This window comes from Astyanax mexicanus, chromosome 18 (genome assembly GCF_023375975.1).
Source record: "Astyanax mexicanus isolate ESR-SI-001 chromosome 18, AstMex3_surface, whole genome shotgun sequence".
Classification (NCBI taxonomy): Eukaryota; Metazoa; Chordata; class Actinopteri; order Characiformes; family Acestrorhamphidae; genus Astyanax; species Astyanax mexicanus.
Genome location: NC_064425.1, coordinates 9,766,168 through 9,791,843, shown reverse-complemented (window position 1 = coordinate 9,791,843; position 25,676 = coordinate 9,766,168). Strand labels below are relative to the sequence as shown.

Sequence of the window (25,676 nt, the reverse complement as noted above, 5' to 3'; positions counted from 1 at the left end):
ACACCTAACCCAAACCCCAATCCTTTATCAAAAATCATCTCTAAAACTTTACCCTGACCCAAAGCTTTTCCTATACCTTAAATATAATCCTCAACCTAGTCTTAAAATGGTAAGATTATAGTGCTACATCAATAAATAATAATTTACTTTCGCTCTAGAGTTCAGTTGCATTCAATAGACCTTTCAAATGACAATAGATAGGAACCAAGACTTAACAGCTGAACCGGCACTAAGAAGAACCCAATTTACAGAACAACCTCTGTGATAAAATAGGGTTGAAATGTAAAAGAACCAAGACTTAAAAGAAAAACATGTCAAAACATAAGAGAAAAACGTTGGACCTTGGAGCCAAGACTCAAAACAGAGCTTATCTAAGAACATTAACAATTAGAGGAACTAAGACTTATAAGGATAAAATAGTGAGAGAACCAAGATTCAAAAGAATATAAGGAATAAACTAAGATAGACCAAACTTATTAGAAGAACCTGTGTGAGAACAAAGAGTTGAAACTCAAAAGACCCAAGACTCAAAAGTAGAACCTTTGTCAAAACACAAGGAAAAATACTGAAAGGACCATTACTCAAAGGAAAGCTTATAAGAGCATGAAACAGTTAAATGAACTAAGACTCAAATGGGAAAAAAATCAAACAACAGAATGATACAATAGTGAGAAAACCAAGATTTAGGAACCAAGGTATAAAAGAGAGGTTAAATAAGAACATAAAAACTGTTAGAGGAATTCAAAGACTCAAAGGGGGAAAAAATAAACAGCATTACATTACATTACATTACATTACGTTTGGCAGACGCTTTTGTCCAAAGCGACTTAAAGGGCCTAAAGGAGGTCGAATGGAAATAATAGAATAGAGGAGTGAAGGAGGGGAAGAAGGCATTAGGATAAAACAGTGAGAGAACCAATATTTAAAATAAATAAGCAATAAACAATAAGATTAACCGAACTTAAAGAAGAACCGAAGATAAGATAAGATAAGATAAGATAAGATAAGATAAGATAAGATAAGATACTTTTATTGTCATTGCACAGTGTACAGCGAAATTTAGCAGCAATCCTTAAGGTGTCTGAACAAAAACAAAATAAAATAAAAACAGCTCTATGTGCAAATACACACAATTTACAGTAGATGTATGAAAATATATACAATATATGTAACAATAATAAATACAGAAAGTGCACAGTGCGTTGAAAGTTTGGTTATTAAGGTTTGTTAAGTTTTATTTTTCAGTTCCTTGGTAGTGGTCTGAGAGTGAGTGCGCGTTTTGCAGTGTTCAGTTCCCGTAAAGTACTGGGGTAAAAACTGTTTTTCAGTCTGTTTGTCCTGGAAGTGATGGACCTGAAGCGTTTTCCAGAGGGCAGCTGTTGGAAAAGATGATGTCCAGGGTGGGAGGAGTCTTTCAGGATGTTGGCTGCTCTGCTGAGACAGCGAGAGCTAAACAGGTCCTCCAGACTGGGCAGCGGGCAGCCGGTGGTCTTCTGGGCTTCTAGAACCTTTGTCAAAACACAAAGAAGAAAAAGAACCAAGACTTAAAAGTAAACCATGTCACAATATAAAAGAAAAACACTGGAAGGAACCAAGACTCAATTATAGAGCGTGTGATACTAAATAATGAAGAAACATGGAGGAAGCAAAACTCGAAAAAAGAACCTGCATAAGAAGATGATGCTGAACCACTGAGATAACTGGACCCAAAGACTTAAAATAAGAAACATTCAGAGAATCCAAGACTCAATGGGGTAGATTATTATACATTATTGCACATTCATTACACATTTCATTGGTTTTCAGTGTTTTTTGAACATACTTTTAGATTTTTTTTTCTTTAGCTTTTCATTTTTTCTTTTTTTTGCTCATTTCCACCTGCTTTGTAATTTGGCACGGCGTGTAAATTAGCATACTTTTTACGAGGCACATGGTAAACATTCCGCCCCTGCTGTTTGTTTGTTATACCAGTCGGAATGATTGAGCACACTTTAGTCGAGTTAAAATGTTTATAGAAATTTCTCTAATTAGTTTACCTCGTGTGAATGTCAGGCGTTCTGAATTATGATTTAGCAACCTTTCCTCTCGCTTTTTCAGCCAGTCGTCACATTCCAGTGCTGTTACGACTCCATAAAGCTTTACGCTGATTGTGGCAGCGTAATGTGCTGTGTTTTGTGGGTTGAATGCTGCAGATGAATGGCGGTTTAATTCTGAGAGGAGGTGCCCGGTGTTTGGAACGCTTTTCTGACCCGCACTTTAAGAGCTTCTCCATAACAGGTGTGAATAAATTTCCGGCAGTTGGAGCTCACAGTGCGTTTAACACGCTGTCTAACTGCCATTATATCCTGTAGAGCTGTCCATTAGGCGCGTACGCTTGCGTAGTTTTATTTGGATGAGGCTTTTTCTGCAACGGCATTGTTCCAAAGCAACACGAAGAGGAAACATGGTTCAAGAAGGAAAACTTACTAAAGGATAATGAAGAACCATTGAGGTGAACCATGACGTTTTGAAAACATGAGGACAATTCAGTTGGATGAATCGCATAAGGAAAAGCCACCAATGAAGAAAAAAAACAAGACTTTAAAGGAAGCTGCTTTAAAAGAGACCACAGAAAGAAACCAAGATTCAAAACCAAAGCATCTCCACAAAAGCACTCCTCAAAGAAACATTTAGAGGAAGCAAAGTTTATGAAAGGAGACTCAAAAAACCCAAGACTCAAAAGGAGAACCTCTCTTAAGAATGACAAACAATTGAAATGAACCAAGAAACAAAAATAGAAAAATTATTTTGCCAAATGCAAAAGAAAAGCCTCCTTGAAAACATGAAGATGAACCACTTGGATCAATCTTAACATAAGGAAGAACCACCAAAAAAAAAGAAAAAAAGAACAAGACTTTAAAGGAATCCTCTTAGGAAGAACCACAGAAAGGAACCGAGACTCAAAACCAAAGTAGCTTCCCAAGAGCACTCCTCAAAAAAACATTTAGAGGAACTGAAGTACATGAAAGGAAACAAAAGGAGAACCCCAAGAGCATGACAAAAAAAAAACATTTAGAGGAACCAAAGTGCATCAAACAATCAAACAATTTACCACACTAATGCGCAAAACAATTGGCAAAATATCTGATCAACATGTACAGCTCTGGAAAAAAAATAGGAGAAAAATTATGTTTTTCTTTGATTTTACCAAATTGAAAGTCTCTGGAATATAAACAAGAGAAAGAAGGATGATCACAAGCCATGCCAGGAGTGGCTTAAAGTTACCCAAAAGCAGTGTGTAAGGCTGGTGGAGGAGAACATGCCAAGATGCATAAAAACTGTGAATAAAAACTAGACTTATTCCACCAAATATTGATTTCTGAACTCTTAAGACTTTATGAACTTGTTTTCTTTGCATCATTTGAGTCCTGAAAGCTCTGCATCTTTTTCTTTAATTTGCCAATTTATAATTTTCTGCACACAAATGCTGTAAATTACGATATTTTTATTTAAAATTTGGGAGTAATATTGGCTGTAGTTTATAGAATAAAACAAGATTGTTCATTTTACTCAAACATAAACGTATAAATAGCAAAATCAGAGAAACTGATTCAGAAACCGAAGTGGTCTCTTCATTTTTTTCCAGCGCTGTATAGACCTCTTCAGTTTTTTTTTTTTTAATTTTTTTTCTGTAAGTTTATGTCTTTGGAGATCAGTGTATCTTCTTCTCGCTTAACTATGCCAATAAAAAAAAAAAATCTTAATTAAATCAAGATGATACTCAGCAAAAGTGTGAAGTCATGATCTGGTGTTTGTCTTGCTCATCACGTTTGTCTTCTCTTTATTCTTTTCGCCGGCCAATGTGGGTTTCTATGCAAGAATAAACACCAATTAGACATTATAAAAAGGGCTGTGAACTGTTCGCGGCCTTGTCATTACTAAGTCCCAGAGCTTTGCGCAATTATTGACAGACCCCGTACGTGTCAGTCTGCTCTTTATAGACCAAATCTGCACTCGCCAAGGCGAACCACAGGCCACTCAAAGACCCCTGAGTGCTGACTCACTGCCGAGATTATCTGGAGAGATATAATAACGACTACTTTCCTTTCTTTCAATGGAGAAAATGACTGCATTCTCATCCACCCATTCACAACCTGCTCCCTCCCTTCTCTCACTTTCATTAAGAGCTTCCTGCAAACGTAAGCAGATGCTTTAATATTAGTCACAGGTTATTACAACTTTTATAAAGGATTTTTTTTATAAAACTATGAATCACTCTGGATGCTTGGTTTTGGTTTGAGAAAACAGGCCTAACTCAGGCCCAATCCCATTTTAACCCCTTGGCCCTACCCCTTACCCCTACCCCTCTGTTTTGTATGTGCACACCAATGGGGTAGGTTAGGGAAAGGGATAGGGCTTATTACCCCTTCAAATGGAGATTTTTAGATTCACCCTTCAAACAAAGGGGTATGAGAGTCACTAGTAAGAACCAGTATTTTCCTTGTTAAAAGTGTTGATTAGCACCATATTACTGTAGATTAGTGTGTAGTTTCAATGATTTATGGCCAAATTTTTCATAACATGCATAAGAAAGATCGCTAATAGTTTGTCTCAGTATCTTACATTCACATTTAACCCTTTGAACCCTAGGCTGTTTTGGAGTGTTTTTTCTTCATTTTTGTCAGTTCCTTTTTCCGGTATTACTCCAGAAGACATACGGCTGCTCAAAAATATAATCATTTAAAATGTAAAAGGAAGCAGAATTGTTATATTTTCCTGGAACTGATCACGTTTTGGTCAAAATTTTACCAAGCGCCTGTTTTTTTTATTTTTTTTTACTTGTTTTTGAATGTATAGACTTTAAATATATTCACACCTAAGATATCTTTTCAAAAACGTTTAGACTGGAGTGTATACGAGTTGAAAGCATAAGAATATTGATGATTTAAGTTCATTACATGGATTATTGATCATTACTTTGACAAAATACATGGAGAGAGAGCATCAGGCAGAGTTATTTTTCTTGATATCAATAATCACACCTCTAGGATACATGTAGATACTAAAAACCTGACACTCAGAGCAGCCTATACCTTTCAGTATTTTAATCAGGACACACAAAGAAAACTATGTACAAAATATAAACTTTTTAGTCTAAATAAATAAAAATGTTTAGTGATAAATAACTACGTGGTAAAAATGTGCAAGTAAAATAAAAACTATATAAAGTAGTGCGCACACCATACCTAGCGTTAGTTTGAGTAAAGCAGGTGGTTTCACACTTTTTCTGTGGACACTTTTGTGTCTTTATTTACTGATATTATTTGGTTTGAAACATCATATAAATATGTTTGAAGCACTAAAGGTAAATAATATTGGTTGGAGAAGGAGATCTCACTTTTTTAGGTGTTTCTCAATGGGTTTCTTGTTGATTTAGCTTTACCGCACTGGGATGTCATCACTATTTTTAGAAAGAGTAAGTTCCGCCCTTTCTAACCATATATGGATTATGTTGATGTGTGAAGGGATTCCTGAGTAATTAAGCTGGGAACACAAGGTGCGATTTTGGACAGAAAATACGTCCGTAGGGTTCTAAGGGTTAGGGCATTTAGCAGACGCCCTTATCCAGAGTGACTTACAACAGTGCTTTGTTGTTTATTAAAAATATCCATAACTAGTTTGTAAAGACTAGGATCAAAAGATACACCAAGCTTGATAATGTTTAGAACCCTTTTTTTTAGGATTATTTTAAGAACTCTTTGAAAAGATGAGTCTTTAGTCGGCGTTTGAAGACTGCAAGTGACTCTGCTGTTCTGACATCCAGTGGAAGTTCATTCCACTATCTTGGTCCTCCAGCACAGAGAAGAGTCGGGATGTTTGTTTTCTGTGGGTTTTGATTGATGGAACTTACTGGAAGCTCTAAGAGCTCTTGGTACAGATCTGGCTTTGACCATCATCGCCATCAAGTGTGAAAAAGCTGAGTCATTTTTGGCTTTGTATACCAGCGTCAGGGTTTTGAATTTGATGCGGGCGGCAACAGGAAGCCATTGGAGGGAACACAGCAAAGGAGTCACATGACTGAACTTCGGAAGATTGAAGACTGAAGTGTCGTGCTGCTGCTGATTCTGAACTAGTTGCAGGGTTTTGGTGGCTCGCAGTGGAAGACCAGCCAGTAGAGAGTTGCAGTAGTCAATTTTTGAGATGACAAGAGAGCTAGCGCACTAAATTTCCCGTTCCACCTTAAATGTTGGTGCAACAGAAGGCAGGAGCTGCAGCATTTAAGGCGGAAAAAGGTAATCAAAGCTAATATAATTTCCAATTTACAAAGGAATCAAGAAATAGACAATAATAATTAATACTAATCTCCCACCTTTCTGAAGACATACAATAAAATACGCCCTAAAGTTAACTATAGTTAACCAGCAGCAGCTCGGTTACTGAACTTTAGCGCTCCTGATGACGAATCAGGTGCTTAAAGGGTTGTCCCAATTCTTAGGGTGAATATTTTACCCCTTCCCCTTTTAACTCTGTTCCAAGGGGAAGGGTTACACTCAAAGACAAGGGGTAGGGATAAGTGGTAGGGCCAAAGAGGAGGAAAAATAGGATTGGGCATGCGGAAGGTCTTTTCTGCTAACCAAAAAGACAAAAATTAGCCAAACACTGTTGTTTTCTTCCTTCAGCCAGACCTAATTATTCACAGCTAGCCACTATCAGGACGAATGTTGAGGCATGAGAAACCCAGAGAAAGAGAGATAGAGAGAATGAGAGGAAGAGAGCTAGAGAGAGAGAGAGAGAGAGAGAGAGAGAGAGAGGAGGAAAACTGTGTTCCACTTCACAGCTTCTTTAATTAGCGTAGAAATCAATTCGGAGCGGAGGCCACGCTTTCACGCCTGACTGCGACTGCGCTGTTTAGCCGTACTGCGACGGAAGGCTGAGGGCTAGTTGGAGGCAGGAGTAAAAATACATGCATGCATGTAAAAAAAAATAAAAAAAACACAACAAAAAACCCTACAGGGCCTTTATAAAGAAACAACCAGGAATGCTAATGATGCTAATCATGAACACAACCTAGCAGAAGAGGAGAGCATGCATGGATGGATGAATGGGTAATTGAACGGATTGGTAGGTACAGTCTATGGGATTGGCACAAGATCTGATCTCCAGTCTACAGTATATACATCTAGGGCCCTATTTTACACCCTGTGCAAGGTGCAATGATGCTCATTGCTATATTACACACCTTTGCTATCTTTCACCTGCGTTGTTTAAATAGCAACGGTACTTGTGAATATACAGTATCTACGCTGATGGGCGAGGTGGTCTCTAAAAGATGTGTTTTCAGGTACATTTCTGGCATATTGCTATCTTGGCAACGTAAAACACAGGTGCTCCACTGACTGAATACAACCTAGACAGACGTCAACAGTCAGACGCTCATTGCTATCTTGGCAACACAGGTATGCCACGCACTCAACACATGTTCACCCCGCTTGTTAAAAAACACACATTTGGACAATGCAGCAGTGCACACACCCAACTTTTATATCAACAATAAGCTTAAAACACACCCACGATTAATAATAAAAAAAAAATTAAGAGAACGAGTACATGCCTTTTGCACATTTCAAGCTGCATAAGGTGTACTTTTCCTGTCGTTGTGATAGCAAAGACAAACTGACATGTCCTAAAGCAAGCTGCACGATGCAGGCTAGCCTTGTATGATGAATTCCAGTGGCACTGAAGATAAGGGAATGTTAAGTACTCACTGCAAAACTATAGAAATGGAACATCCATCCATCTACACTATCCACTATCAGACCTTACTCCAACTCCCATATTTTGTCACATTGCAATGAGCATAAAGGCCAGTGTCTAACACAGGTAATGGAAAAACACGTTGTACGAGGATAAATCGTTAACACTCAGCCCTGACTAAGAGCAAATGAGCCCATTTTATAGGTCTAAACCATGTGGCTAGTACTCAGGTGATCTACTTCCTGGAAGTGTCATGTGCTGTGTCATGTGATCAGGACTGGGCGTTATGTCAGTGTGTGTTGTGCATCCTGGGCAATGTGTGTGTTGTGCATCCACAGGCTGCAGACAACAGGCAGAGTGCCAGGCATGACATGGGTTATCATTTCTAATAATAAATATAAGCTGATTAAATGGCAGATCTTACTAAATGGCCATCGCTAGTTTATATTCATTAGTTTTTAACACCTTCAATTTAGATTTAACTCTATAATTAATAGATGAAAAACAGGCTGTAAATAAGTGTAGGTTTCTGAACAAAACAGGATCTTAATATAAACATTAATATAATTAATAAAACATTAATATAAATCACTGACATAGGCAATAAACAGTAAAAGCATGCTGTAGTAGATTTAACATGTTTAATTGAAATCTTCCCTTTGTTTTAATGACTTGCATTGATCTGTACTGTATCTTCTTCAACACTAATCGAAAAGAGCTTAAATGGACCACAGTGAGTTAGAGAAGAAGGTCAGGTGAAATCAATGAGACACTCAGAAGAAACGCAAAGCAGAGTTCATTTGTATGCAGCCTTATTGACATGTCCTGGTCTCTGAAGATGACAACCATGAGCCGTATCACAGAGCTGGTGAGATTAGCACTCAGGCTAAAATAGGCCTGTTTCAGCTCATATAAATATTTATTATAGGTACCACTTTAAAATAAGACTACCTTTATAAAGGTTTATAAATGGTTTACAATTAGTTTATTAATGGTTACTAAAAAAATTGTCATTAAAAGTCATTAATAATCAGTAATACCATATACGTAGAAAGGACAACAATATAGATGGTGGTTCACTATTTGGCAAACAACAGGTCTACATTTCTTTCTACATATGTGTTATAACTGTTTATTAATGTTTTTTAAAGCGATTACAACCTAATTAGTAACCATTAGTAAACAAATTGTAAACCATTTATAAACCTCTTATTTTAAAGTGGTACTTTATTATACAATGTAAAATTTAATTCTATGATTTATAATTTGAATAATACTGCTGAATAATAAGCTGAAAGGGAAATAATATTTATAATATATTTTATAATTTTGGTGTTATTTTAGTCCTATATTTCTTAATTGTGTTTACATTTTATTATACTAATTCTTTTTTGTTTCATTGCTTTGCATATCCTTTCATTCTGAATTATTTTATTTCTTCTTAATTATATATTTTATTGTTTGCTTGTTTTTATATTTAAACTTATTTTTCAGTCCTTTTAATTTTGTAAAGGCTCGGCTGCATTGAAAATGAGGGGTACCCTCAATGTATTCCGAGTATAAATAAAGGTGGATTGATTGATTGATTGATTGATTGATTGATTGATTGATTGATTGACTGATTGATTGATAAATTATGTTAACCCCTTTCTGCAGACCCCTCGTGGAATGGAAATCTACTTGTCTGACATTTTTAATAATTGTAAATAACTAAAATGTTATTTTTTATATGACGGGGGATGCTTGTTGCTATGTATGTGCAGTGGAGTAAAAAAAAAAAAAATCAAATACACCTGCAACAATTAAAAAAATACAGTTTAAACCCGATTAAAATCTGTTACAATAACTAGCTTACTCACCAATAAATAAATAAATAAATAAATAAATAAATAAGTAAATAAATAAATAATTGGAGTATTTACATCCTAAACTTCCCCTTCAAAATGTAGAATTATGCAATTAAAAAAATAATATACAGACAGTTTTCCATTAGGCCACAAATGTCCTTTTCAAAATCCATCTGGGTATTTTCTAATAATAGCTAATAATTTGTGTTTGTATCATTTTTAACATATAATTTTTCATGTCTTTTATTTTTTTTTATTCCATATTGCATTAAATAGCAACACCTTTAGCAGCACCTTAGCAACCACCACAGACACCATAGCAACCACCTAGCAACCGCTTAGCAACACCATAGCAACCACCACAGAGACCATGGTAGGTGCCTAGCAACTACTTAGCAACACCATAGCAACCAGTATAGCGAACGGTGAGAGCCGTTTTAGTTGCGCAACCATCCTTTTCTAGTTTTACTTCTTCTTCTATCGTGTTCTGTTTTACATCTGCTTTAGGCGATAAAAGCCTCCAAAGTCATAAAGCAGCACTTTTAACCTCAAACGCCCAAACAACAACACAGAGAAAGCTGTGAAATCCTGCAGCAGCACGGCTCGGATGCTTGCGGTGGGTTAGAGTCACATAAGCCTACAGCTGATCTGTAGGAAAAACATGCTTTCGGATCACTTAGAGCACAGAAACAAGCGGGAAATGGAAAAATCTTTATTTCCCTTCAAGCAAGCAGCACACAGATGAGTCAAGCTAGAGGGATCACCTGCTTCAGTCAATACAGCACAGCTTAATCTGGACTGTATTTAGACTCCATCTGTAAGAGATGCTTTCGTTTGTGTTTGTTATGTATAGCGGATGCATTATTACACTGAATGATGGATCAAGGGAAACACATATAAAGCAACGTTATGAAGTATTTTAATGTACAGCTGCTTCTGATTTAATTTACAATCTCCACCTGTAGTGGGAGCCCAGAAACAAATAAGTTAAAATAGAAAAGTCAGTAGTTTTGCCATTATACCAATGCTGTGCAAGGCAAAGGATACGATAGTGATGCTAATGCTGCAGTAGTGATGCTGAGTAAGGCTGGTACTGTATGTTAGCACTCATAGCAGCACAATACACACTAACTGTCCAGCACTAACTCATACACCACCACCATGTTAATCTTAAATGTTCACTTAAAGCAGCACTAGGCAGGATTTCCTTGATTTTTAAAATCTTTTTAAAGAAGTGAAATTACAGCTTGAAACTCACTGCAGCGCTGCATTGAGATGTAATAGGAGGAATAGCGGTGCTCTTGTGTCTGTGCCGGAGCTCCTCTGAGCTCAAACCAGACTCTGTAAGTTTTCTGAGGCGGCCGCGACAAACGCTCACGAGAACTGCGACCTGCTTTCCGACCTTTAGGTCTAACAGTTCTACAAGGACTACTGGTTCATTCTTTACAAACTAACATACAGACACTCTGGAAGAAGCTGGAAAGAGACGAATATGTCTGTGAAAGCCAGAAAACGAGAAAGAAACTAATCCGCCTAAAACATTTATTACACTCTACAACTGTAGGGGGAGCCCACAAGCACAAAATCTCAATCCTACCTATTGGAGCTTTAACGCACCGTTTACAAGAAAATAGTATATATTTAGTATAATCTTGTTTCTGGGACTCAGATAATGTGACTAGGTCTTAAAAATATATATATATATTTTTTTTTTTTCATAAAAAAGGAGACCACTTCAGTTTCTTAATCAGTTTTTCTGATGTTGCTATTCATACGTATTTGTCTGAGTAAAATTTAGAATTGTAAAAAAAAAATAATTCTAAAAACTACGGACAACATTTCTCATTTAGAGCATTTATTTGCAGAAAATAAGAAATGGCTGAAATAACAAAAAAAGATGCAGAGCTTTCAGACCTCAAATAATGCAAAGAAAAAAACAAGTTTATATTCATAAAGTTTTAAGAGTTCAGAAATCAACATTTGGTGGAAAAACCCTGGGTTTTTATTTATTTTTTTAATTACATATTGCATCAAATAGTAGCACCTTTAGCAGCACCTTAGCAAGCACCACAGACACCATAGCAACACCTTAGCAACCACTTAGCAACTGCTTTGCAACACCTTAGCAACCATTTAATCTTAAACCCTTTAATCTTAAATGTGCACTTGTTTCTGGGACATACTCAAATAATGTGACTAGAGCTTAAGAAATAAAAAAAAATGAAAATAAGAGACCACTTCAGTTTCTAAATCAGTTTTTTTTTCTGATGTTGCTATTCATAGGTATATGTTTGAGTAAAATTTAGAATTGTAGAATTTTTTAAATTCTAAAATCTACGGACAACATTTCTCATTTAGAGCACTTATTTGCAGAAAATTAGAAATCACCTAATTAGCAAAAAAATATGCAGAGATTTCAGACCTCAAATAATGCAAAAAAAAAATAAAAATAATAATAATAATAATATTAAGTCTTGTGGAATAACCCTGGTTTTTAAGCACAGTTTTCATGCATCTTGGCATCATGTTCTCCTCCACCAGTCTTACACACTGCTTTTGGTGGATAACTTTATGCCACTCCTGGTGCAAAAAATTCAAGCAGTTCAGTTTGGTTTGATGGCTTATGATCATCCATCTTCCTCTTCATTATATTCCAGAGGTTTTCACTTCATTTGGTAAAATCATTTTAAAAACTCATTTTAAAGTGTTTTTTTTTTTATTTTTTTATGATGAGTAGAGCTGATGAATTGTAAAACGAGTGTAGAAAGAAGGAGGTGGTCATAATCTTCTGACTTGACTGGGTATTTAGGCTCTTGTTATGAACAAATAACAAATTAAAGTGGTGTGTGGATGCTAGTTGGATGCTAATTGAATTGAAAGTTTAGTGTAGTCTAACACAGTTGTACTAAAGGCTAACGATGCTGAAATCTCGTTAAAGTTCTGTCCTTGTTTGGAAAGCTCTGCCTCTGTTATATGATTGATTTAGAGCATAATCTGACTAAAGACTTGGCAGCATTTGGCTGGAAGAGCAAAAACAAAGTACTAATAAATCTGATCTGAAAGTGGAAGTGATGTCCCGTCCGTTGTAAAAGTTTCTGAGCGTTTTAACTCTGCTGTTTCCTCTGAAGCGACGGGGAAATTGTCTTTTTCTTTCGGACAGCAAGTCGAGTAATGCGATCGCGCCCACTCTGTCTGCCAGTTTAGCAATTTTAATCTGATTTATTCTCCCCTCTTTTAACCCAATATTTGAAACATTTTACTGTAGTTTCAAGCAGAAAACAGGACATTCACATTTTATAGTAAACTAGCAGACAAGCGTTTTGCAGAAAAATACTATAATCTTGTTTCTGAGACATACTTAGAAAATGTTACTAGAGCCTAAAATATACAACTGTGGAAATAATAAATAAGAGACCACTTTTCACCAGTTTTTGAATCAGTTTCTCTGATTTTGCTTTTTATAGATATATGTTTGAGTAAAATTAACAGTGTTGTTTCATTCTATAAACTACAGACAACATTTCTCACATATTCCAAATTAAAAATATTGTCATTTTAAGCATTTATTTGCAGAAAATAAGAAATGGCTGAAATAACAAAATAATAACTTAAATAATGCAAAGAAAACAGGTTCATATTCATCAAGTTTTAAAAGTTCAGAAATCAATATTTGGTGGAATAACCCTGGTTTTTAATCACAGTTTTCATGCATCTTGGCATCATGTTCTCCTCCACCAGTCTTATACACTGCTTTTGCTGAATAACTTTATGCCACTCCTGGTGCAAAAATTCAAAAACAGTTCAGCTTGGTTTGATGGCTTGTGATAATCCATCTTCCTACACATTCCAATGTTTTTTGTTTTCTTTGTAAAATCAAAGTAACTCGTCATTTTTAGATGGTCTCTTTTTTTCAGAGCTGTATATTTCTATGTACTAAAGTTTGGCAGAGGCTTTTTTTAATATGTGTTGCCTTAAAACTAGACAGAAATTAGATGGATAATTATTATACCAAGTTATTACTTGTAATTTAATATTTAAAAGTTATTTTTCTGACTTTTTTCTGTTTTATTGATTTCAAATTACACATTATCATTGCACATTAATCAATCTCAACAAATGAACAAAGAACACGTGTTGATAGCACAACAAGGAGAATAAGCACTAGTGTTATTAAAAAAGGTTCTATCATTTATAAAATGTGAATATTCCACTTTTTTCCAAGACTAATGACACCTCTTTATCTGAACTTTTGACAAATATTAGCCAAAAATGAGTTTATCTTCTACACTAACAGCTAAGAAAAAAAAAAAAATCATGGAAGGAGCAAGAGCCACCTACTTTAACTGTGTGGAACAAATATTTAATGGAAAATGTTTTAATGGAACATTTTAAAGCCCTATTCTTTTAACCCAAAATATAAATTCAACTATAGAATGTGGAACAAGACAATAAAATATTTAAATCTAATTGACTTAGCTATGTAATATTTTCACTTTGAGGAGTGTAATGATGTAAAAAAAAAAAAAAAAAAAAAGATGTGAAACTTACCCTACATAAATACAGGACTAGTAAAAAGTTTGGAAACACCTTTTTCTACATTGTAAATGAATACTGAAGTTCTCCAGACTATGAAGGAACAAATAAAGAATCATGTAGTAAATTAAAAGTGTTAAGCAAACCAAAATACAAGAAGCATTTAGGTGCTCTTATCTGGGGTTCTGTTAACTTGCGGTTTCTGAAGCTGGTAACTTTGGATGTTCCTGATGAGTGCCATTTTAATCATACTGTTTTTGATGGTCTTTGCGATGACTGCACTTGAGGATAATTTCTCCTTCTAAATTCTTTAAATGTTTCAGATTAACTGACCTTCATTTCTTGAAGTATTTTTTTCTTTATTTAGTTGAGTAGTTCTTGCCATAATCTGGATTAGAACATTACTCAAATAGAGCTATTCACTGTATACCTGTAACTCTACCTCTTCACAACGTTACTCAACAACTGATGCTCTCAAACTAACATTAGAAGGAGCAAGAAATTCAGGTAATTGATAAGGTCTTGATGAGTTCAGCACAGCTGTTAACTAAAAGCCTGAATTCCAGGTGACTCTACTTCATAAAGCTGACTGAGAAAATGCAGCCATAGTTGTGCAAAACTGTTTGATATACAACATATTTATATTCCAGTCTGTGTAACACTTTTTTTTTTATTAAACATTTTTTACATGTTTTTTCTTGATAGTTTGGATGACTTTAGTATTAATCTCAAGTGCAGAACATTTTATAATAATAATAATAATAAAAATAACTGAATTTTCCGGGTTTTTCCAAACTTTTAACTGGTACTAAATTTTCTGCACTGTAATATTTTATGCTAGACGTTTTATTTTTTGTATTGTTTTGTATTTTAAGTTATTGTTGTTTACAAAATACACAAAGGTTTAAGGATTCATTTTTGTTTTTTTTTTTAATACAAATTAAAACATTAACATATATGTTGTTGCTGTAATATATTTTTGAAATTAATATAATATTCTTCTGTGTTTTGTCATATCACCCAAAAACATCATCATCGCAAAAATACCCTTAGATAATGTGATATATATTTTCCTTAGGGCCATGTTGTCCACCTATGCACCTATAATAAACGTTCCTCTAATGTTCTCTGCTAGCTGGGTTTCTGCTCATGCAACTAATTAAAACGCCTAATTGAGCCTCCTGTATAGCAGATGGGCTGTGACAGGGTTTGGATTGGGTGCAGATTCCTCCTCCACACCCCTGCAGGCACTTTTAACGATTCCACAACACGCATTATTTTTTTCATTATTTACTCCTTACGTTCTCGCCGCAGCCGGAGAAATCAAACGGCGAGCAGTCACCGCCTGCTGATGCCGGCAGAAATGAAAGTGTGCTGAGTGGCAGCTCCAGACCTGAGACCCGAGACTGCATTAGGGATTTGTCATTAGAGACGGAGCTAGCCCGTGAGTTACGAATCACCACGAGGCTGATGGTGCGTTCAGCGATATATAGTCACTTCACACCGCGCAGAGTGATGGCTTTTAACGGGGATGAACGTCAGCAAGTGTTGTATCTGAAAATGACGAGAAAAACAGGTGCTAACATGCAGACCTGGCACGCTGACTGAGCTGACGTTTGTGTGGCGTGGTCTGCTATACTTTTTCAGCTTATCTTATCTAGAAGCTCAGCAAAAAATGATGGCTAACCTGCTTCAATATTAACCCTTTCAGACCTGAATTCAGACCAGAGTTCCAGTGAAAAATATAAGAATGCTGTTTTCTGTTTGCAATTTTCACAAAAGAAGACTCTAATAGTAAAAAAGTAAAATCAGTATACAAAATTAAATCCAATTAACTAAAATATTAAATTGCTTTTTTTAATTTTAATTGCATTGGATGCCTGTATTTAACATATTTATTTTAGATTTTAAAATAATGACCTTTTTACTTCACAAATCATCCATAAACAGTAACATTAACTTGAAAAGTGAAAGTGTTCCAAATGACATAAAATTTGTAAAAATTAGATCTTACTTTGCATTGTTGGCTATAGTGTTGCCATGCCCTAATGCCTGAGTTGCTGATGCAGTGGGCGGAGCTAAGCTACTTTCAATTTTTAGACAGCAGTAGAATTTTTAGCAAATTCAGGGGTCGGGCAGGATGTGCACAAGCTCAGTCCGCGTTGGGTTGGATTTTCTTTTTTTAATTGGCTGCACCTGCCCTCCCTAGTATATATAACCCTCAGTCCTTTGCTAAGTCCTATAATTGAATAGTTTCCCTAGCTCTTCTACAACGTGTTCTATTGTTTTGCCTCTTTGTTTACTGACCCTTTTTTGTAATTTTGTTTATTGTCTTTTGCCCTACCCATTCATTGCTTTGCCTGGCTATTCTTTGGTATGTTTTTTTTTTACATTTGCTGCCATTCTATTACTGACCTTGCTTGTCCCTCACTAACCTTGTAATCTAATCCCTTTTTTAATACCTTTTTGTTCCTGAGTGTTTTTCCATAGTCTGGCTGGTGTGAGACACTGCTCTTGTGTGAACTAGTAATTAGTTTTTAGACTGTGTAAAAGTTAAAAGTTGATGGCAGCAAGTCCTTCTCTCCGGTAAAGAGGACACTGAATAAAAGCTGTGCTTTGAAAGGGTTAAAATATCAGTACAGACTGAACATAGCTGCAGACACACCATCCAAAATGCCCATCTATCTATTCATCCGTCCATCCATCCATCCATCCATCCATCCATCCATCCATCCACGAAGGAATCTCCGAAGAGTATTTGCCCCATTAAAGTGTGAACATCTCACAATCCCTGTAGTCTGTTGCCAAAGAGCCACAATTGAGGCCTAAGTACCGGAACAGCTTCTTCTCCACATCTGTCACGCTCCCAAACTTTGCCTCCTGATATCTGAACAATAACGATGGCCTGTATTCCAACACACTCACACCAATAAAACAGAAACACCAATAACACCAATTACCAGCTCTTCCATTCACTGTGTATTCACTGTGCCCACTATTGTAGATAATGTATAAATAATCTACTCTGTTCATAGTAAATACTTATATTATTTATTTACTCTGTTATACCCCATACACATTTATAACCTCTTTATAGTCTGCACATTCATAACCTGTATATATTTATACATAGCTACAACATACTCAACAATTTACTGTACCTTTTTAATATACATATTTATATTTTTGCCAAGCACTTCTGGGTGGATGCAAACAAAGAATTTTGTTGCTCTGTACTTTCGACATGTGCAATGAGAGTAAAGTTGAATTCTATTCTAATTCTATTGTATTCTATGTAAAAAAAAAAATCCCAGGATATCCTCTTGTCAGGACAGTAGGATTCAAGCAGCTTGCTAAACCGCTGCTTGACTTACGGCTTACGGGTCTCAGGCTTATATTCAGTGCTGGCTCTCAGGAGGATACAGTAAATGATTTGGCTAAAATAAGGTATAAGGTACAAGATGTTCCTATTAATCCCAATATATTATAATGACATATATTTGAAGCCATCCATCTGTTCCATTGCTGTAGTCAGGAGTCATGCTGGAGTCTCATAAATTCTGTGCAGTTTGAGAAGTTGCGAATGTGCAGTCACACCGAGATAGATGGTAATGATGCTCGGAGCTAGCGATGGGCAGCCGGCCAGCCGCCGGATTGTCAGCTGGACAGTCGCTCAGAATCTGGGCTGCTAGTGGACGTTTGAGTGATGCAATCTCTGGGCAACAGCCAGTCGGATCGAGATGCTCTTTTGCCAGCGACGTCTCGGCATGAGATAGAAAACATCTCCTCCATTAGCTTAATGTTAACCCGTGACGCCCGCCACAACAAATAGCTCCGCAATCAGTATGCACCGCCTCGTGCACTCATGCAGCTTTTAGCCATCTTTAAAAGCCTGGTTAAAGCACTTGTAAATATTCAGCACCTACCTTATCTCCATCAAGATTAAAAACTTGATTTCTGGAGCAGCATAACAGCGCCTTAATGGAATTCAAAGACCTACATTTTCAGCGGAGTTGCCTTGGAAACTACGTTTTCTCTCCTATTTTATATTTTTTTCTTTATTATTATTTTTTTTTCGTCTCATCTCCCCTTACCAGAACTGTAGGCAGATCAATAGCCAAAGTCTTCAGGGATGAAGGCGAGGCGTGTTCCAAAAGAATGGGAAAAGTGGGCCTAATGCATTAAACTTACTTCATTGAAAATATTTCAGCACAATTACTGGCAAAAGTAAGTAAATCACAGAGATGAAAGGACAAAAAGTGCAGAACTGGCTCCGCAAAAAAATCATAGGATAGCAGTATGTGAACTGGCCATGAAGTATTACCTCAGGAGATGGCTTGAGAATGCCCACTATACCTCCATACCTCTATAAGTTGTGAGGGGTTATCTTGTGACTGGGGTTGAACACTGGTAGGCATGCTTGTGGAAAGCTGATGATATTATATATAAACTTGAAATGAAATCCTAACCCTATTCTTAAACTTAACCCTGGTTGTAATTCTAACTTTACCAGTGTCTTCATGAGGGAGAGTCCCCTGGAAAAGTTCTCTCAGCATCTTGAAGGAAGGAGTTCCTGGAGGCGCTGAACAATAGTTGCTGTTTACTTCGGAATTCAGTCATACTTTCTATGAATGTCATCTCTATTAAACTCTATAATCACATTCATAACATATTACAATGCATTCATAAGGCTTTATATACATGGCTATAAATATTTATAAACATGCATAACCCATTAAAGACATTTTATGAAGCTATTATTAACCATGTTTATTATATTATAAACTGTGCTTATAATATATTATAAGCTGTGCTTATGTTAAAATAGTATATGTCTATCATTAATAATCTAGTCCCACAATGAAAGTCTGTCACTTTACTTGGAGCGCACAAAGACCTGTTATAGTACATTATAATTGACTATAATTAATATTATATTCAAGAAAAGAATGATTTATGAGTGGTTACAAATGTATTTATAGGATTATTGAGGGAGTGTTTATGAGTTGGAAGCTTTTTTAGTCATAATGCATAATTCTGCAAGCTGAGACTGAGTTTCTTGGTATAACATGTTATAAACACAGCTATTAATGCATTATTAATCACAGTTCGTAATGCATAATAAACATGCATAATAAACATGGATGAATTATAAATTTTTATAATTATGTATAGCCATGTTTATAATGCTTTATAAAGTGCTATTAGTCTTATAGAGATGACATTCATAGAAAGTGTTTCACTGCTACTGTAAGTTAAAGCTTTTCATGAAATGGAAATTATCATCGCATTCTATTTTTTTTTTAACAGCATCTTATCTTTTTTATGGAATTGGGTTTGTGCATTCAAATCAGTTTACTTTTTGCACATTTTTGCAAATGAATAAAAAACTGTCATGCATTATTATTAGCTCTCCTCAAAAATAGGTTTTCCACGCTTAATATACTTTCATATATTCAGGTTGGAAAGCTCATCAGTTTCTGCTGTTAGTCGAGTCAATTCAGTGCATCAGACGTCTCGCGCAAATATTCCCCCGCCGCATCGGGAGAAGGTTATTGGACCTAAATGAAACCAATGGGGCGTTACTTATTGACGAAATCGTGCCATTTGTAGCATTGATATCTTTATTACACACCCGTCCGTTCGTGGGACTGGGTTTGCTTCTGTGTGATAATTGGGCCAAATTGAACCACGAAAGGAACCTGTTAATTAGTACATCCCAGCAGACCGAGAAAACAGCACAAGCCTCAGTCACTTTTCCAATAAATCACTGGCGCGAGGAATTAAAATGTCAAGCGAAAAATGGTGCAACACCTTGGATGTTTTTTTTTCGCTCCTTTGCTCTTCCATTTATACTTATGAATAAAAATGTGCATCACCTCTGTCCTTTGCATATTTGTATTATACCTTATATTAACCCTCTGGGACAGAACCACTGCTTCATCATGATTAATATAACAAAAGTGTTTGAACTGGAAAAGGCATATTAACCCTCCTGTTATGTTCATTTGTCAGCAACAGTAAGAGTGTTTCCAGGTCAATATACCTGGATACCTTGTTACCTGGTTTTAGACCACAATAATTTATTGTCCTGTCAGAAAGTTCTGGTGGAAACAGCCGTGATTTTATGTTTTTTGGATACAATCCGGGTTAGCACCCAAACATCCCTTTCAGACAGCTTCCTCTTACAGCATCCACAGTTAATCCTGTTGGATGTGGTTGGTCCTTCTTGGTGGTATGCTGACATTACCCTGGATACCATGGCTTTTGATACATCACAAAGACTTGCTGTCACAGATAATTTGTCCTCTTCTGAACTCCACTGTCACCCATAATGTTGTGTGCATTGCAATATTTTGAGCAAAACTGTGCTCTCACTCTGCTAATTGAACCTTCACACTCTGCTCTTACTGGTGCAATGTGCAATTAATGAAGATTGACCAATTTAGCCATGAAACCTCCCACACTAAAATGACAGGTGTTTCAGTTTCATTGTCCAACCCCTGTATATATATAAATGTAAATAAAATAAGGTATGGTATCAAAATGTAAACTAAACTATGAAATAGAAGGTTAAGGCTTCCGGACACTGTTTAAAATGATCAAGGGCCGCACGAATACGCCTCTCACATGTAGCATATCTGTCGCTCACATTTCCACATTTCAATCCAGCTGTGCTGAAGACAGTCACGCAAGAAAGAGCATGATAGGACTATTATTGAATAATGGGCCCTGCTGGGTGTAAAGAGCCGTCTTTATTGTCGCTTCCTCTCCCGGGGGTTAAAATGAAAGACCAAGGACGCTATATTTGTAAGGATCGCGTTCTGGAATTTATGAGCTGTGAATTTGCCTCTCATATCATCATCCATTCTGCTGTAGTTACCCTCGGCAGATAGGAGTGCCCTCAAGGTGCTCATCTTCAAGGGCATGGCAGGTAGCGCCAGCGTTTCAAACAGGTTTGATTGAGAGCATGGGATAGGAGATGCCATGCCTGGGAAAAAAAAACAAAAAAACAATGGAAATACTGGTTAATTTGCATAGCAGTGTCAGGTTTGAGGGGCTTGACATTACGTGACCTGGGTCTCTGAGTTGCTGTTGTTGTACAGTATAAAATATTCCAGAATGAAGCGGGTTATTTATTTATTTATTTATTAATGTTCTTCAGAGTTTTATATCCTAGCGTTATGTTGGCTCGACAAGCCACTGTCAAACATTACGCAACACCCTGGAAACCACCTGAGACACCAGAGCAACTACATAGAAATGCCAATTTTGCAATAATAACTTTGACTGCATCTTTCACTATTTCAAAACCACAAAAAACAAACCAGAAATCATATGAAATACATGAGATACCACAGCAACCCCCAACTAATTCCCTAGGAACTAACCACATATGTCAAAAAAGTATTATTCAACTCAATAAATGACTTGAACTTGAGATGAACAAAAATATTATTTTACCACCATCATCCTTAAATACTTACTATATATAGACCTAAACAGTGTACTATGCACTATACTGACTTTATGAACATGTTTCTGTTTTACTAATAAAAAAAAATAACTTCATGTTGTTTGTAGTACCTTACTAGTGTAACATTGGGTTGTCAAAGTAAAAACTCTGTAATTAAGTCCAAGGGTGATCTGGCATCAAATGACCATAGCTTGTCTGATTGTACGCCCCAGTACGCTATTCCAGCAGGACAATGCTTGTCCACATACTGCTGCATTACACTACCACCACCATGTTTTACGTTCAGCAGTGTTTTTTGCCTCAGAACTCTCCCATGGAGACCATTTTTGACCAGTCTCTTATCATTCTTATTATTGAATCATTAACACTGACCTTAACTGAGGCGAGTGAGGCCTGCAGTTCTTTACATGTTGTTCTGGATTTTTTTGTGACCTCCTGGATGAGTTGTCCATGCCCTTTTGGAGTAATTTCGGTAGGCTGGTCACTCCTGGGAAGGTTCACCAATGTTCCATGTTTTCTCCATTTGTGAAAGTTATAAAATGATTTTATACCCTTTTCCAAACTGTTAGATTATCAATGACTATTTTCTCATCGTTTTTTTTTTTTTATTTCTTCAGATCAGGTCATAATGTGTTGCTTTTTTAACTTTTTTTTAGCTGCTTCATGTTGTCAGACAGGTTCTATTTAAGTGATTTCTTGATTCTAAAGGTCTGGCAGTAATCAGGCCTGGTTGTGGTTAGTAATGAAATTTAACTCAGCTTTCCAAACAGTGTAATTTATCACAGTTAATTTATAGGGGGGAATTACTTTTTTCACAAATAAAATCATCATTCTTCTTTTTATATTTACTCAGGTTATATTTGTCTGATATTAAAGTTTGTTTGAACATTTGAAAAATGTATCTATGACAAAAACAATTGACTGTTTGACCAAGAAGAAAGCGAGAGGCCGGTATGGTAGCAAACACCTGTCCTAGGAAGGATATACTCACCTCTGAATCACATTTACGTCGCGTTGTCGAGCTCAGTGACAGCTTTTTCTTATCACTCACAATGGATACGGATTTTGTTGCCACGCCGGCGCCCGGCAGCGCCGCGGCGGCTTCGATTCCACAGATCACGATGAAGAGGCTTGACAGGCTGTCGGCGCTTTGGAGCACATCCCACTTCTTTACTCAGCAGGCATTTAAATAATTCTCCTTACCATGCGGGTTACCCGTTATCAGAGAGAGTGACTCAGTGGCTTACTTGATTGACTTACTCTGCACTTAAGTGCGTGATGATGGTAGGCTGTGTATCTTCTCCAGCGAAACCTTGGTTCCAGGAACGTCCATAAGATTCGTCCTGGTTTAACCAATACTCAAAATAGCGCAGTAGGGCTGGAGAGTAGAGCCAAGATTGATCCCAGTGATCCCATTAGCGCCATACGTGTCAGAGTGCATGCATTCAGCAGCTGGGGCTTGCCTGGAGTGGTATCATGGGATGTGAGTCACCACATCTTGGTTGGTTATGGCCTTCTGGGCTTCTAAATAAACATAGCAGAAGCTAAGAGCCCTTCGCAGAGTGAAAGGCATTAAAAAAGGCCCTGATATGGCTGATATGGCTGAAATGGAGGTTGAGGTTCCTTTGAGGATCTCTGTTATTGCAGCAAAGACCTCCATCCTCCATTCTCCGCCCCCCCTCTTACCCACCTACCCCCATGCTGCTGATGTATGTTTCTGCTGGAGAGAAATCAATACGGCTGAATGAGGCTCAGACAGAGAGAACACGGCCCCCCGACACAAGACCCACCAAACCATATCACAACCTGATGGAGCTCTGGCTCGGGCCATTTTGGGTATTTTATGTACCTTCGGCTTTATTGCCGCAATCTGTCGTACAATTAAGTTGCCTAATTGTCCGGCGCTTTCCGTCGGCCAGAATTGGACCAGGAACATAAAAACCCACTGCTCTCAAACGCCCCAACTTTATTAAGCACTTCTGGAGAGGACCGCATCGTATCTCCCCTCGGAAATCTTCACTATGGGTCGAGGCAGGAGCCATATACAGGGTAGAGCTTCTCTTCTCCCAGAAACACCTCCTGTTTTGTTGGGCGCTGGCAGGCAAGACTTGGCACTTGGCTCCATCTCTGGAGCCTCTTCACATTTTTTGTTTTACAGAAACAAAGCACTTGCATACGCCCAGTCGAATCATATCTGTCCTTCCTGCTTAGTTGTAATCCATAAAGCAACCCTGCCTCTAAACCCATACATCATGCCCAGTGCCCAGTGGTCTAGTAGAGGTGACTTAATTAATGTGTTAATGTTTACAGGACATCTATAAATATCTATATATAAGAAAACAACCCAGCCTTGAGCAATCAGTTAGAATCAGGGGGCTTAGATATCAACGACCAACATTTGCTGCTTGCCAAAAAATCCAAATCTGCTCATATATTTTATTATATATGTTTTGCCATTTCATTCAGTCTTATTGGGGAAGGATAATAAAACAGAGGGGTATAAATACACAGAAGAACAGGTGTGTGCAATCAGTAGCAAGGTGAGCAGGAATGCCGTAGCATCACGTGATCAGTTGTGTGTGAGAGTTCCGATGGGAGTGCAAGCTGTTCAGTGTCTGGAACAGGCAGGCTAACATCTGTCTAAAAAATATATATAGTTCCAAATCAATGAAATAAAAAAACTAAGAACAAAAAAAAAACACTTTTTTATACTTTTAATTAAACCAAAAATGAATTAAATACATATTTTACATTAATTCCAACTATGAAACACTTCATCAAATCATTTGATGATGGTAAAATAATATGCATACAATATCCCCAAAGCTACTGTAAACTCACATTAACAACCCATTATCTTTTATCATAGCTTTGTAAACTTTTTTTTACTAAAGTTCCACTTTAAATTGTATTACTTTATATATAGTTTACATATAATTTTATTTATTTGACAAGGAAACAACTAAATTGGTAAATAATAATGGGATTGTAAATGGCTGCTATTATCTATTGTCTGTTCTTTGTTGTCATGCTATTGCAAAGTGTCATTTTTCTCTTGCAATGACCTTTTGAAGCACTGAAAATTAGCTTTTTCACCAACAAAAGAATTGAGAATTATGTTTTCAAAGCTTCATTCAGAAATTTAATTGGAGTGTTTTTAATAATGCATGGAAAACAGCCATTGACTTTACAGATTTCCATGTGAATATATGGAAAATTGTTTATATTGTATTATTCTAAATTATTATCATATAATATTTTTTTGTTCCAATTTCTTTGTCAGTTTCTTTACATACAAAGCAGAGTTTTTTTTTGATTATATGAATTACTCATGAAAAATTATTGAAAGTGATTATTCAATAACAGATAACGAATAGAATGCCACTGAACATTTCTATGTATAGTGTGGCTAAAATTAAATGACAGTGGATATTTTAGGACTGTTCAGACTGTTGTGTTACCTAGTGTTACCTAAAACAGACCATGTTGTAACATATCAACATTATAACTGGCCTTTTTTACATCCCCAGTTTTAAAAAAAGTTGGGACATCAACCAAAATGTCTTTCTTTCAGCAAAAAATATGGGTTTGCTGGTCATTGAATTCTGTTTTTTTTATGTACATTTTACAGAGGAAATAGAACTGGGGTTGTATTCTTATAGTAAATTTAGTACACTTATAGTACAAATCCTAGTTTGATGTTAAAGAAATTCAGTTTCTATGTATATCATCAATAAATTATCTATACAAACAGCTTAACAATTTATGTATGTCTTATTATGTATGTATGTCTTAATTTATTTATGTATTAGAATTGTAGATAATAAAAACTTCATTTTAAACCCAGGCTGTGAGCTTGAGCTGATTTTAGACACAAATAAATGCTGCTGTTTCTTTTGCTACTTGTGTCACTTTGGTGCCCCAAGGTGTGTTACAGTATTAAAGATATAAAAATCCTTCCACAATCCTGTCAACATTGTGATAATGTATCACTTGACAAGATTAAAAAAAGAAAGAACAAGCACACAAAGGAACAAAACTAGAAAAGGAACCTTTGGGTCGAATATCTTAATAAATAGAGTGAG

General features: G+C 36.4%; 1 protein-coding gene across 1 annotated transcript in view; it reads left to right on the top strand.

Moving 5' to 3' along the window:
- Window positions 1-25,676, top strand: part of lrfn1 (leucine rich repeat and fibronectin type III domain containing 1) — a 278,758-nt gene that overhangs the window by 235,802 nt on the left and 17,280 nt on the right. The window lies entirely within an intron of this gene.